Source organism: Chiloscyllium plagiosum, unplaced genomic scaffold, assembly GCF_037043375.1.
Source record: "Chiloscyllium plagiosum isolate Xiang-an unplaced genomic scaffold, Cpla_swu_hap1 HiC_scaffold_10, whole genome shotgun sequence".
Taxonomy (NCBI): domain Eukaryota; kingdom Metazoa; phylum Chordata; class Chondrichthyes; order Orectolobiformes; family Hemiscylliidae; genus Chiloscyllium; species Chiloscyllium plagiosum.
This window is the reverse complement of record NW_028270148.1, coordinates 5,007,163-5,022,282: the sequence shown is the minus strand read 5'-3', so window position 1 is coordinate 5,022,282 and position 15,120 is coordinate 5,007,163. Positions and strand designations below refer to the sequence as shown.

At 43.4% G+C, this 15,120-nt stretch overlaps 1 long non-coding RNA gene across 2 annotated transcripts in view; it reads right to left on the bottom strand.

Annotated features, from left to right (window-relative positions):
• Positions 1–402: 402 nt before the first annotated feature.
• The window catches only part of LOC122552562 (uncharacterized), a 42,897-nt gene continuing 28,179 nt past the window's right edge, over positions 403–15,120 (bottom strand). Inside the window, exons 3-4 of one of the 2 annotated variants that reach the window (XR_015758333.1) lie at positions 977–1,114; positions 403–885 (exon numbers count right to left, since the gene is read on the bottom strand). This is a non-coding gene — a long non-coding RNA (uncharacterized LOC122552562). Of the gene's footprint in view, positions 1,115–15,120 lie in introns of both variants that reach the window. The other variant, XR_006312416.2, reaches the window with a different exon arrangement.

The window sequence follows — 15,120 nt, the reverse complement described above, 5'->3', positions numbered from 1 at the left end:
TCTGGGACACCCGGACCAACCAACCCAACCCCCCCGTAGCCCAACACTTTAACTCCCCCTCCCACTCCACCAAGGACATGCAGGTCCTTGGATTCCTCCATCGCCAGACCATGGCAACACAACGGTTGGAGGAAGAGCGCCTCATCTTCTTCCTGGGAACTTTCCAACCACAAGTGATGAACTCAGATTTCTCCAGTTTTCTCATTTCCCCTCCTTCCACCTTGTCTCAGTCAAATCCCTCGAACTCAGCACCGCCTTCCTAACCTGCAATCTTCTTCCTGACCTCTCCGCCCCTACCCCACTCCAGCCTATCACCCTCACCTTGACCTCCCTCCACTTATCGCATTTCCAAAGCCCCTCCCCCAAATCCCTCCTCCCTACCTTTTATCTTAGCCTGCTGGACACACTTTCCTCATTCCTGAAGAAGGGCTTATGCCCGAAACGTCAATTCTCCTGTTCCTTGGATGCTGCCTGACCTGCTGCACTTTTTCAGCAACACATTTTCAGCTATTGTAACTTGTACCAAAATACAGTGAAAAGTACTATTTTGCGAGCTATCTCGGCAAATCATATTTTTTAATAAATACATCAGATTAATAGAACAAAATGCAGAATATAGTGTTACAGCCTCAGAGAAGGTGCAGAGAAAGATCAACTCTAACGTTTGAGAGATCCTAAAGAAAGTCTAATAACAGCAGGAAAGAATCTGTTCTTCGATCTGTGTAGTCAGTCTGGGACTCCAGTTCAGTCTGTCATTGTCTTTCGGCATTGCTGATGGCTTTGTGAAGGTCATACCAAGATCACCCCATGGGTCAGAGTCACCCGATTTTAATGCCTCTGATCTGGACTTCAGGAGGGAATGGATTTCTTGGTTCATCTATGTTCCTGGTTGGGGGGAATAATCAGATTAACTTCTTATGCACATTGCCCTCTACACACTTACTGCTAAACTCTGTGACAGTGGTGGCAGACTCACTTAGATTGGCTGTTGAATTCTTGAATATGGACCAGTCCCACAGATTCCAATCAGTCACGTAGGCACTTATGTGTTTCTTCATAACAGCACTGTCTGACTCTCTGTCCCGGATCCTTACACTTTAGTTTCTGCTGTAAGCTGGGAGAAGGGGCACCATGTTATCGTCTGATTTACCAAAATGGGGAAAATGGTAGAGGCACAGATCAGGTACTTTGCATCAGTTTTCACATTGGAAGATACTCACAGCAGATCACAACTTTAAGAAGGTTAGCGGTTAGAGGGGAGTATAGTGGCCCCTCGAAGTAGTATAAGTAGAAAGTGCAAGGTAAAAAAAGTGGCAAATTGAATGCCATGTGATAGAATGTAAGGTTATGGATTTTCATAAGAAGGATAGAGGCGTGGACTATTTTCTAAATGGGGAAAGGCTTCAAAAAACAAAGAACAAGGATGTGCTGCTAAAGCTGTATAAAGCTCTGGTAAATTGGCATTTGGAATATTATGAGCAGTTTTGGGTCCTGTATCTAAAGAAGGATGTGCTGGCTTTGGAGGGAGTCCAGAGAACATTTACAAGAATGATGCAGGAGACAAAGGACTTGTCATATGGGGAGTGGTTGAGGAGTCTGAGTCTGTACTCGGAGTTTAGAAGGATACGGGGGAATCTGATTGTAATTTACAGGATACGGAGAGGCCTGGATAGAGTGGATGTGAGGAAGGTGTTTCCACTAGGAGGGAAGACTAGGACACAAGAAGAGTGTCAAAGTGAAGGGACAACCCTTTTGAACTGAGATGAGGAGGAATTTCATCAGCCAGAGAGTGGTGAATCAGTGGAATTCATTGCTGCAGAGGACTGTGGAGGCCAAGTCATTGAGTTTATTTAAGACAAGGATAGCTAGGTTCTTGGTTAGTGAGGGATCAAGAGCTATTGTGAGTATACCAGAGAATGGAGTTGAGAAATATATCAGCCATGATTGAATGATAATGATAAGATCATGAGACGCATGGATCGGTTGAATGCACTCAGTGTTTTTCCAATGGACTAGAAGACATCAGTTTAAGGTTAGAGAGGAAAGAATATAAGGAAATCTGAGTGGCAACATTATTGCACAGAGGGTGCTCCACATCTAGAATGAGCTGCCAGTGGACGTTGTTGAGGCAGGTACATTACAAACATTTGGATAAATACATGGATATGAGAGGATTAGAAGGATATGGACCAAGTGCAGGGAAGTGGGATTAACTTAGGTGGACATTTTGGTTGGCATGGACCAGTTGGGGCCAAATGGCCTGGCTCTGTTCTGTACAATTCTATGACTCTACAACCACCTGACCAATCTTTGTGTTATTTGCAAACCTATATGCCACTTCCTACATTTGGATCTGCATTGTTAACATATTTACAGTGCCGGCACTGATCCCTGTGGTACACCACTCGACACTGACATCCAGTCACACAAACAGGCCTTTACCACCCTCTGTTGCTTGGACAGATCTAGTTTTGGATCCATCTTTGGATCCAAGTGACCCTGCATCCCACCGGCTTTTACGTTCACTATCAGCTTCCACAGTGGAACTTGTCAAAATCTTGTCTGAAATTCCAATAACTGACATTTCCTAGAAAACTCTGGACACTCAGTCATTGGGAATATTCTAGACTGAAACTGAGCGCTTACTGGAGATGATTTACATGAAGGGATTTGGAGATAGTGTGTGAAGATGCCATTGAGATGAGGTACAAATGCTGTTTTTATGCCAGTGATGCCCATATCAAAAAATAAACAAAACAATTCCCTGATGAACCGTATCCTGGGAATGCCCATTGTCCCAATCAAGAGCCAGAGCAGTGTAATAAATACTGTGCCTGCAAGAGCAGGTCGAGGTGAGTAGCTCACACATTGACACCCACAGCCTCCCTACCATCTATCGACAAAGCTGAAATCATGAGGATGATGGAACAACTTGCCTGGATGGGTGCAGCTGCAACAACACTCAAGAAGGAAATTAAAGACCAGTTAGTCTGACCTCAGTGGTGGAAAAGATGCTGGAGTCTATTCTTAAGGATGAAATTATGACACATCTGGATAGTAGTAATAGGATAGGTCAGAGTCAGCATTGATTTATGAAGGGGAAATCATGCTTGACTAATTTTATGGAATGTTTTGAGGATGTAACTCTGAAGATAGACGAGGGAGATCTAGTAGATGTAGTGTACCTGGATTTTCAGAAAGCTTTTAATAAAGTCCCACGTAGGAGGTTAGTGAGCAAAATTAGGGTGCATGGTATTGGGGGAAAGGTACTAACTTGGATTGAAAGTTGGTTGGCTGACAGGAAACAAAGAGTAGTGATAAACGGTTCCATTTCGGAATGGCAGGCAGTGACCAGTGGGGTACCGCAGGGATCAGTGCTGGTACCGCAGCTTTTTACAATATATATTAATGATATAGAAGATGATATTAGTAATAACATTAGCAAATTTGCTGATGATACTAAGCTGAGTGGCAGGGTGAAATGTGAGGAGGATGTTAGGAGATTATAGGGTGACCTGGATAAGTTAGGTGAGTGGTCAGATGCATGGCAGATGCAGTTTAAAGTGGATAAATGTATGGTTATCTACTTTGGTGGCAAGAACAGGAAGGCAGATTACTACCTAAATGGATTCAATTTAGGTAAAGGGGCAGTACAAAGAGATCTGGGTGTTCTTGTACACCAGTCAATAAAGGTAAGCATGCAGGTACAGCAAGTAGTGAAGAAGGCTAATAGCATGCTGGCCTTCATGACAAGAGGGATTGAGTATAGAAGCAAAGAGGTTCTTCTGCAGCTGTACAGGCCCCTGGTGAGACCACACCTGGAGTATTGTGCGCAGTTCTGGTTTCCAAATTTGAGGAAAGACATTCTGGCTATTGAGGGAGTGCAGCGTAGGTTCACGAGGTCAATTCCTGGAATGGCGGGACTACCTTATGCTGAAAGACTGGAGCAACTGGGCTTGTATACGCTTGCGTTTAGAAGACTGAGATGGGATCTGATTGAGACATATAAGATTATTAAAGGATTGGATACTCTGGAGGCAGGAAACATGTTTCCACTGATGGGTGAGTACTGAACCAGAGGACACAGCAGGGTAGACCATTTAGGACAGAGGAGAAACTTCTTCACCCAGAGAGTGGTGGCTGTGTGGAATGCTCTGCCCCAGAGGGCAGTGGAGGCTCAGTCTCTGGATTCATTTAAGAAAGAGTTGGATAGAGCTCTCAAGGATAGTGGAATCAAGGGCTATGAAGATAAGGCAGGAACAGGATACTGATTAAGGATGATCAGCCATGATAATATTGAATGGTGGTGCATGCTCGAAGGGCAGAATGGCCTACTCCTGCACCTATTGTCTATTGTCTATTCACGCCATCCACGAGAATGCAACTACTTGATTAGCACCACAACTAACACCAATATTCATTCCCTTTAACATTGCTACAGAGTGAGTACCATCTACAATATGCCCTTCTGTAACTCCCCAAGGCTGCTCCAACAGAAGCTTCTGAACCCATGGCCTCTCCCATCTGAAAGGACAAAGGCAACAGACACATGGGACACCACCTCCTTCAGATTCTCCTCCAGTGTGCTCACCATCCTGACATAAAGTGGAGGTGCCAGTGTTGGACTGAGGTGGAAAAAGTTAAAAATCACAGAACAACAGGTTATACTCAAACAGGTTTATTTGGATGTACAAGCGTTTGGATTTTGGACTATAAACTTTTTAAAAGTGATTTTTAAATTTGTCCATCCTGACATAGAAATACATCATCATCATTCCTTTCATGTCACTGGATAAAATGTCTCAACACAGCATTTCGGGAAGACAGTGCATCATCACCTTCTCAAAATTAAGAAAATAAGTGCTGGAGTAGGCCATTCAGTCCATTATGCCTGCACCACATTCAACCTAATCGAAGCTGATGATCCAACTCAGTTCCCTCTTCTGCTTTCTCCCCATACCCTTTGATCCCTTTATCCCAATTAGATATATCTAACTCCTTGAAACCTTTCAATATTTTGGCCTCAACTGCTTCCTGAGGCAGAGAATTCCACAGGTTCCCCACTCTCTGGGTGAAGACATTTCTTCTCAAGGGCCAGTCATGATAGACAACAAGTACCAGCCCAGCCAGTGACGGCCACGTGCCAAGAATGAATGAATTTAAACCAGATAGAGACAGGACAATGTTAAATACAACACTGAGAACAAATGAGACAGAGAAGCAGAAGATGGAGAGAAGATAAAGAGCTTGTGATTAAGGAACTGGTCCAAGTGGAGAAACAGTTTATTCTGACTGTGAGTAAAATAATTGTAAGTAACTTTTATGTTGATATCGAGCTTTCTGCTTCCTCTTTACCAGACGAATTAAACACATTTTCCTCTACAATAAATCCATTTGGGAGTGGTTGTATGTCAGATTATTTTAAGATAAACAGGACTTGCCTGTTACAGACAGTTGGGTTCCATTCCCACTGATATCTCCCCACACTTTACAGTAATAGATCCCAGTGACACTGGGCTGCACGCTTATGATGGTCAGAATGAAGCTGTTCTTGGAGAGGTCTCTGGAAGGCTGGGATCGCTCAGTGAATCCTGGGCTCTATTGCGTGTTGTTCCTCATGTCATTTGTTAAAACCCCCTCTGTTATTTCCTGGTTGCTTCCAGTCCCAGTAAACATTGGTGTGTGTCACTGCGGCACACTGCGGTTCCTCATGGTGCACTGTAACCAGGCAGTATGACCCTTGGTGACACGTTCCAGGGACGGAGACTGGAGAAGGACTGGGGATTTACACCTTCAAAATAAAAAAAATGCCAATAAATGAACAGCAGTCTGATTGTTCAGTCTTTCCCACAGCTACAGGGTGGCTAAGGGAAATAAGGGAAACTGACCAGATTGGAGACAAATGTGAGGGTCACAAGATGTGCCCCTCCAGCTCCAAGTAGAGAACAGTGATGGTCCCAGGGTCAGTCTGTGGGACCTACATCTCAGTTAGTGAGTCAGGGTGGGTCCCACTGAAAGGTTGTGTCCTCTTGTCCAGAAATATTCCATCCCACTTCAGGGGAGATAGAGGAGGAGATGCAACACGGATTTGAAAGAACACCATTCTTGGTGAAGAATGAGAGACTCCAGCACAGCAATCTCTGATTCTGGATGAGAGATCAATTTGATGATGACACCAAGAGAAGAAGGAAAGTGAGGTGTCAAGAGGGGAGAGAGAGAGAGAGAGAGAGAGAGAGAGAGAGGTGAAGTGAATGGGCAAAACGTGGCAAATGGAGTATAATGTTGGAAAATATAAAACTGTCCTTTTTTCTCAGGAGAGTAGAAATTCTTGAATAGGTTGCACATAAGAGGCAGGAACAGGAGTAGGCCATTTGTCCCCATGAACTTGTTCCACCATTCAATCGAATCATGACTGAACTGACATTCCTCACATCCACTTTACTGCAATTTCCCTAGAATCCTCGATTCCCCACCTGATCAAGAAGAAATTCTCCTTATCTCAGATTTAAATTGGTGACCCTTTGTCCTGAGACCATGTCCTCAGGTCCTTAACTCTCCCATGAGGGAAAACACCCTCTCAGCATTTACCCTCAAGGATCTTATATGCTTCAATGAGATCATCGCTCATTTTCCTCATTTACAAATAAGTGTTCCAACCTGTTTAGCATTTGTCCATGAGACCATCACTCCAAACCAAGGATCATCTTTGTAAACCTACTCTGAACTTTCGCTGAACCACAAAGAAATGGTGTATTTCATTTAATATGGGAATCAACGCTGCTCACAGTATTCCAGACATAGTCTTCCAACATCTTGTACAACTGCAATAAGACCTCCCTGCTCTTACAATCCAACCCCCTTCAAATATGCAGCTCGTTCGTCTAGGGGTATAATTCTCGTTTCGGGTCTTCTACTAGGTTGGCATGGTGGCTCAGTGGTTAGCACTGCTGCCTCGCAGCGCCAGGGTCCTTGGCTCGATTCCAGCCTTGGGCAAGTGGCTGTGTGGTGTTTGCACATTCTCCCCGTGTCTGCGTGGGTTTCCTCCGGTACTGCAGTTTCCTCCCACATTCCAAAGGTGTGCAGGTTCGGTGAATTGGCCATGCTAAATTGTCCATAATTGTTGGGTGCATTAGTCAGAGGGGGTGGGTTACTTGTTGGGCTGAAGGACCTGTTTCCACATTGTAGAGAATCTAATCTAAATAAGGACCAGCATTCCATTTGCCTTCCTGATTACCTACTTGCCCCATGTGCTGGCTTTCAGCAGCTTTTATTCATTTAATTCATATTTCCTTTCATTGTACTCCATTTGCAGCTTTTTGCTTACCTACTGAATCTACCATCGCCTCTCTGTGAACTGTTTGTATTCCTCTCTCAATCTGCTTTTCCACCTATTTTGTGTCATCTGGAAATACTTCTACAGTACATTCACTTCCTTCTTCCCAATCAGTAATCTGTGTTGTAAACAGTTGTGGTTTGAGCAGTGATCCCATGGAACCCCACTGGACATGTATCATCAACATGAACTTGTTTGCTGCCCTTTGACCAATTCTTGACACTCCACACTAGTATAGAACCTCCAATACCATGGGCTCACCTTTTGTCTTAAATTTTTGTGAGGTCCTGTGGTGAAACGGTTAAAAATTATGTCCCAATACATGTGTGAATCTAACCGGAATGGAGGTGTTGCTTAGTCCCGTGTGAATCTTCTAATCTGTATGTAACCAGAATGGAATGTGTTTTTTAGCCTTGCTCTGCTGTTCACATGAATGTTTATATCTGGAAGGGAGTATATCAGCTGGAAAAGTCTCCAGTTCGGTGAGTCTGCTCCGGGGTTACGTTTAACCGCCGAGCGTGGGTTGTTGGCAAGCGCTCTACGAGAACTGACGGCTCCCAGTTTTGGTAACATGTAGAGTGAGTATAAGCCAGACCCGTTGTTTGGACCTGGTTGTGGCGACGATGCGGGGAATAAAATGCCCATATTCTAGCAGACTCGCCTCTTGGTCGATTGTTCTGTGTCAGACTACTCTCCTACGAACCTGACCTTGAGAATTTTTTAAAACATTTGGCGTAGTCGAGCAGGGTCAATCGCAATTGAGGAGAGATTTTGATACAGAACAATGTTTTGGAAAAAGACTAAGAAACCAGAAGAACAAACTGTGGAGGTCCCGACCGTCCCGGGATGGCATGGATGTGGGCATGTACGTGGCAGTTTGTTTGAGAAAGGATCCCAGTCCTGCCGAAGAACCCCTTGCCTGGGGTACAGCGGAGGATGTGGGCATGTCCAAAAAGCTGAAGCGGAGTTAACAGAATTGAATGGGATTGAACTGAACTGAACTGAGTGGAACTGAAGTGAATCAAATTGAACGGAACAAAATGGAACTGAGCTAAATTGAATTGAACTGAACAGACCTGAACTGAGCTGAATTGAATTACACTGAATTGACTGAACTGAAATTAACTGAAACGAATTGAACTGAATTAAGCATAATGTAACACATGTATTGGGCCAAGCAGTGGAATGTGGTGTAAAATTATGTCCCAATACATGTGTGAATCATAATGTAACACATGTATTGGGCCAAGCAGTGGAATGTGGTGTAAAATTCCAAGCAGTGGAATGTGGTGAAACGGTTAAAAATTATGTCCCAATACATGTGTGAATCTAACCGGAATGGAGGTGTTGCTTAGTCCCGTGTGAATCTTCTAATCTGTATGTAACCAGAATGGAATGTGTTTTTTAGCCTTGCTCTGCTGTTCACATGAATGTTTATATCTGGAAGGGAGTATATCAGCTGGAAAAGTCTCCAGTTCGGTGAGTCTGCTCCGGGGTTACGTTTAACCGCCGAGCGTGGGTTGTTGGCAAGCGCTCTACGAGAACTGACGGCTCCCAGTTTTGGTAACATGTAGAGTGAGTATAAGCCAGACCCGTTGTTTGGACCTGGTTGTGGCGACGATGCGGGGAATAAAATGCCCATATTCTAGCAGACTCGCCTCTTGGTCGATTGTTCTGTGTCAGACTACTCTCCTACGAACCTGACCTTGAGAATTTTTTAAAACATGTCCCTTGTCGAAGACTTTCTTGAAGTCCAAATACAACAGTGGTTTCCCACTATCCATGCTGGTGAAGGTTTCTTTAAAAAGCTCACCTAAATTAGTCAGACAGGATTTCCCTGTCATGAAGCCACACCGACTCTGCTTTATTAGACTATGTTTTTGTAAATGTTTTGCTGCTACTTTCTTAATAATTGATTTAAATACATTTCCAACAATAGATGTGAGGTGAATTAACCTACAGTTACCCACTTTGTTCCTAGAGTCATATAGTCATACAGCAAGGAAACAGACCCTTCAATGGAATTTGTCCATCCTGATCAGCTAAGCTTCACTGAATTAATACCATTTGCTCATGTTTGGCCCATATCCCTCTAAAAATTTCTATTCATGACCCATCCAAATGTCTTTTTAAAAATGTAATTGTACTGACCTCTAAAACCACCCCTGGCAGTTTGTTCCACACGTGCAACACCTTCTGTGTCAAGAACTTGTCCCTCAGGTCCCTTTTCAAACTTTTCCTTCTCACCTTATAAATATGCTTTCTAGCTTTGGACTCTCCTACCTTTGGCAAAAGACCTTAGCTATCCACTTTATCTGCATTCCTCATAATTTCAAAAACCTGTAAAGGGTCACCCTCAGCTTTCTACATTGCAGGGAAAATAGCCCCAGTACCACCTTTTAACTTAAACTCTCGAATCCCACAAACATCCATGTAAATAGTATCTGTACGCTTTATAGTCTAACAAAATCTTTGTTTACACGGTGATCAGAATTGTGCCTGGTATTTTAAAAGTAAGGAGAGGGACTTGTCCTGGTTTAGAGTTTAGAATGAAAAGAAAGTTTGAAACATCTCAATTTCTTTGGGCCTTGACAGCGTGAATATGGAAAGAAGGTTGTTTCCCTATGTGGGAGTGTCTGGGATCAGATGGCAAAAGCTCATAGGAATGTATCTGTGTTTTAAGATGGAGATGAGTAAGAATTTCATCTTTCAGAGGAAGTGAATCTGAGGAATCTTTTTACTTCAGAGGGCTGTCAAAGGCTGGGTCATGAAATATATTTAAATTTAGAGATGTATATTTTCAATCAGGAATGGAATCCAGGGTTATGGGGAAAAGGCAGGAAAGTAGAGATGGGGACTATCAGAACAGCCATGATCCCACTGAATGATGAAACAGGCACGATGGGCAAATTGACTGAATTCTCTTTTTATGTCTTGTGGTCTTAAGCTCCAACTGAGGTATTTAACATCCAACAGTATTGGATGGTTATTCAAACCAAAATAATGTGCAGGGTGAAGGGGAAAAGGCAAGCAATTGGCACAACGTCAAAGTGCTGAGAGAGCAAGTGCTAAAAAAATGGGCCCAATGGCTTCCTGTGATTTTGGAAACAGTGAGATGCAGTAAATGTTGCTTCCCCTTTTCTGTTTCCTGGTTTCAGTTTGCAGCTGGTGTTCAGAAAAGGCAACCCCTATTTCAGGCAAATTGTCAAAACCACATTTCCTACTGGTATTCCCTCTCTTTGTTCTGTAAATGGTGAAATCCCCAGTTTATTGCACACTATTGTTTATCCTTGGAACAGCTGGGAAATGGTGGGAACACAGGGGACACTATATACTCTCAGCGAGCATGAGGGGCAGCTTGCCCACTTGGTAACTCTCTCTCACTTAGTAAAAAGAAGAACAAAGATTAAAGAGAATTACAGCACAGGAACAGGCTCTTCGGCCCTCCAAGCCTGCACCAATCCAGATCCTCTATCTAGACATATCACCTATTGTCTAAGGATCTGTATGCCCCTGAGCCCTGCTCATTCATGTATCAGAATACATCTTCAATTACACAATTGTGATCGCCTCTACCACCTCCCCTGGCAACACATCCTGAGGGCAGGAAGCTGTGGCTGTCAAAACTATTTCTGGAGCTTGGCTCGAAGCTGATGTTCTAGTGGACTAGGCGGATGTCACACAGCGGTTTCAGAAGAGCTTCAGTGGGTGGGTGAGGCTGGTACAAGACAGATGAGTGTGGCACCATGGCAGCAGATCACCTGGCAGGAGGGGCTACACACAGCAGCAACAGAGAGAAGATTGCACTCTGTCCTTGTTTCCATCAGATGTTGTGTGGAGTGCTCAGGCAATAAATTTGAAGATTTAAAGATCACAGAGCACAATGTGAAAAAGAACAGGAGATACTCTCCGTCTCCTGACAACCGACATTCTTCCTTCAATTAACGCCATCACACAAAACATGAACTGGCATTCAGCAAATTCACCTTCAGAAATGTTCCCAGTGAGGAACAGACCCAGGATTCGGTGCTGTCACAGATATTGAACTTCAAACTAGTTCACAGTTTGTGATGTCCTGAAGACGTTTAATGGAACAAATTCAATATTATTGATTATAGAGAATTGATGTGAGTGTCAGAATGGGCCCATTGGTGAAACTCACTCTGAATCACAAAGCTGTAAATTCACCAACTTTATAAAAATGGGAGATTGTGTTTCAACTCCACCACAACAAGACAGTGAACACACTCCCCTGCCACCGCAGGAACTGTAAAACCTGCGCCCACACCTCCTCCCTCACCTCTATCCAAGGCACTAAAGAGCCTTCCACATCCATCAAAGTTTTACTTGCACATCCACTAATATCATTTATTGTATCCGTTGCTCCTGAAGCGGTCTCCTCTACATTGGGGAGACTATGCGCCTCCTACCAGAGCGCTTTAGGGAACATCTCCGGGACACCCACACCAATCAACCAAACCGCCCTGTGGCCCAACATTTCAACTCCCCCTCCCACTCTGCCGAGGACATGGAGGTCCTGGGCCTCCTTCACCGCCATTCCCTCACCACCAGACGCCTGGAGGAAGAACGCCTCATCTTCCGCCTCGGAACACTTCAACCCCAGGGCATCAATGTGGACTTCAACAGTTTCCTTATTTCCCCTTCCCCCACCTCACCCTAGTTCCAAACTTCCAGCTCAGCACTGTCCCCATGACTTGTCCGGACTTGTCCTACCTGCCTATCTCCTTTTCCACCTATCCACTCCATCCTCTCCTCCCTGACCTATCACTTTCATCCCCTCCCCCACTCACCCATTATACTCTATGCTACTCTGTCCCCACCCACACCCTCCTCTAGCTTATCTCTCCACGCTTCAGGCTCACTGCCTTTATTCCTGATGAAGGTGTTTTTGCCCGAAACGTCGATTTCGCTGCTGCTTGGATGCTGCCTGAACTGCTGTGCTCTTCCAGCACCACTGATCAAGAACACACAGACTAATCCAATTCACCTGAAATTCACACCTTAATGTGCAGCCTGTCCCTCAATCCCATTCTCCCAGAAAATAAATGACAGCAAAGGATGGGAGGAACACTCTGTTTTCTGGTCTGTGTTCCCAACCTGTGGAGCTCTGTGCCAGCTGTACCAAACAATCTCCAGATAATGATAAATTCTCCTTGTGGCATGCCCCTCTAGCTCTGAATATTCAAACTTGTAGAATTCACATAAATTCCACAGCAGCACAAACCATGGAAAGGTCTTTTATAACAAGTTAACTTTCTCTAAAGCAAACAGAGATACAGGGTCACAGCAAACCGAGTTCCACTGAACATCTCAAGAGAGTATCAGCCCTGTTTGTCCACACAATTTATTGTAAATCCAGTTAATACATCAAAACACAAAGTGTCCATGCCAACTGCAGCTTCTTTAATCTTTTGTTTCTCATGGGTTAAAGATGTTAAAGTGTTAGTAAAGAGGAAGTTCAGCACAGTTCTCTCATTTCCCATGGGGACTGAAATTTGAAACATTTCTTCTTTTTCAAAGTTTCTCTTTAACTTCTTTTTAACCCTTTGGTGAACAGACATTACTGAGTGGGCTTTCCATGAAGTGAATCTGATATTATTTGTGTTTATGATTTGTTCGCAGTGTATTTACCCTGAGAATTACACAGAGGTGGTTACAATGGCTGCAGTAATTGTCATGAAAATGGAACATATCCCCAGATTATTTACAGATACATTAAAGTTATAATTGCAACATGGTTACTTAAAATTCATTGCCATGACTCCCTGGAAATCAAGCCCACCATTCCTGGAGTTGGCCCAATTGGGAAAGATTGAGTCAAACATTCCAATATCCCCAATTTTCCTGACCAATGAACTCAGGGTAAATGTAAACACAAACCAGGTTACTGAACTGATCAAGATAAACTTAAACTTATTGCAACTTGTTTGTTTTAACCAAAGACAGAATGGAAACATAATTTCTAATACCCTGTTTGAATTTCTCCTGTCCCATGAGAAGGCAGTTACACAAGTAGGCAAGATATTTGAGCTATAGGGAGAGGCTGAATAGATTGGGGCTATTTTCTACGAAACATCAGAGGCAGAGGAGTGACCTTTAGAAGTTTATAAAATCACGAGGGATGTGACTCAGGTGAACAGCCAAGCTCTTTTTACCAGCATAGGAAAGTTCAAAAGTAAAGGATATAAGTTCAAGGCGAGAGGGAAGAGATTTAAAAGGAACCGAAAGGGCAACACATTCATGTATGTGGTGCATGTATGGAATGAACTACCAGAGCAAGTGATGGAGGCAGGTACAATTACATCATTTTAAAGGTATCTGGGTGGGGATACAAACAGGAAGGTACAGACAGATACACCTATCTGAAGGGTTTACAGGAATATGGGCCAAATGCTGGCAAATGTGATGAGTTTAATTTAGGATATCTGGTCAGCATGGACAAGTTGAATCGAAGAGTCTATTTACATGCTGTACATCTCTATGACTCTATGACTCTAAGACTTGACTATTAAGGGCAGAAAAGGAAGAAAAAAAATCAGGGAACCCCATCTAAAGTACCAATTAGATATTTGATGAGTTGTTATCTTTTTCTTCGTTTCAATTCCCTTTTGCTTCTTTGCTGTTGATTCAAGCTTGCACCTCACCACAATAACTTTCAGAAAGCTTTCAATATAGTCCCACGGAAAAGAAACAAGTAAAATGAACACACATAGATTTGGGGATCCACAGATGGAAAATAGGTTGGCAAAGGAAAGAAGAAGAAGGAATAAACATCATTCTCCAAATCGCAGACTAGCGGGTACTGCAGAGATCCATGCTAGGACTTCAGGTATTCACAATTTGTTTCAATGATGTGGATGAGAAAACTAAATGTAATATCTCCTAGTTTGCAGATAACACAAAGCTGCATTGGAGGATGAGCTGTGAGGAGGATGCAGAGATGCTTCAATGTGAATTGGATAATTTGAGTGAGTGGACAACTGCATTGCAGATGCAGGATAATGTGGATAGATGTGAGGTTATTCAGGAAGGCACATTGTAATCTGAAGGATGATAGATTGGGGAAAGGGAGAGGAGCAATGAGAGCTAGGTCTCCTTGTACACCAATTACTGAAAGAAAGACAAATGGTATGTTTGCTTTCATGGCAAGACGATTTTTGTACAGGTGCAGATGTGCCTTGCTGCAGCTTTATAGGACCTTTGTAAGACCATACCTGGAACACTGTGCACAGTTTTGGTGAAACACACCTCCTCACTTCCCAAAGCCTGATCATCATCAACAGGACACAAGTAAAGGTGTCAGGGAACTACCAACAGCAAAAAGAAAAATACAATTCAAAGCAGAGCAAAATCCTCTGGTACAGAGAGAATGGGAGTGACTACTCCTTTCAGCGATTGCTATGGGTTATGTCCTGAACTGCAGACATTTTGGGATTTACGATTCCAGAAATATACTCCAAAGGAATTAACAGGCAACTACTATCATTGGTTTGTGTGCGTTCATGGTTGATGTGCTAATGTGGAGTCCAGTCCTGCAAACATCACAGTTTGAGAACAGTAATTAGACACCCCTACACAACAGGTAAAGAAAACACAGCAACTCTATTGCTCTCAGTTCCGGAGGCCCACCAATCCATTGAGGCTGCCATTTATCTGTTACCTGAAGAGGCAGGGAGTAGAGACCAGAGAAGCAAAAGGCTTTTAGTTTAGAAAAGCATCATTTGTTTTTGCAATCTTGGTGAGCTGAAGGTTCTGTTCTTGTGCTG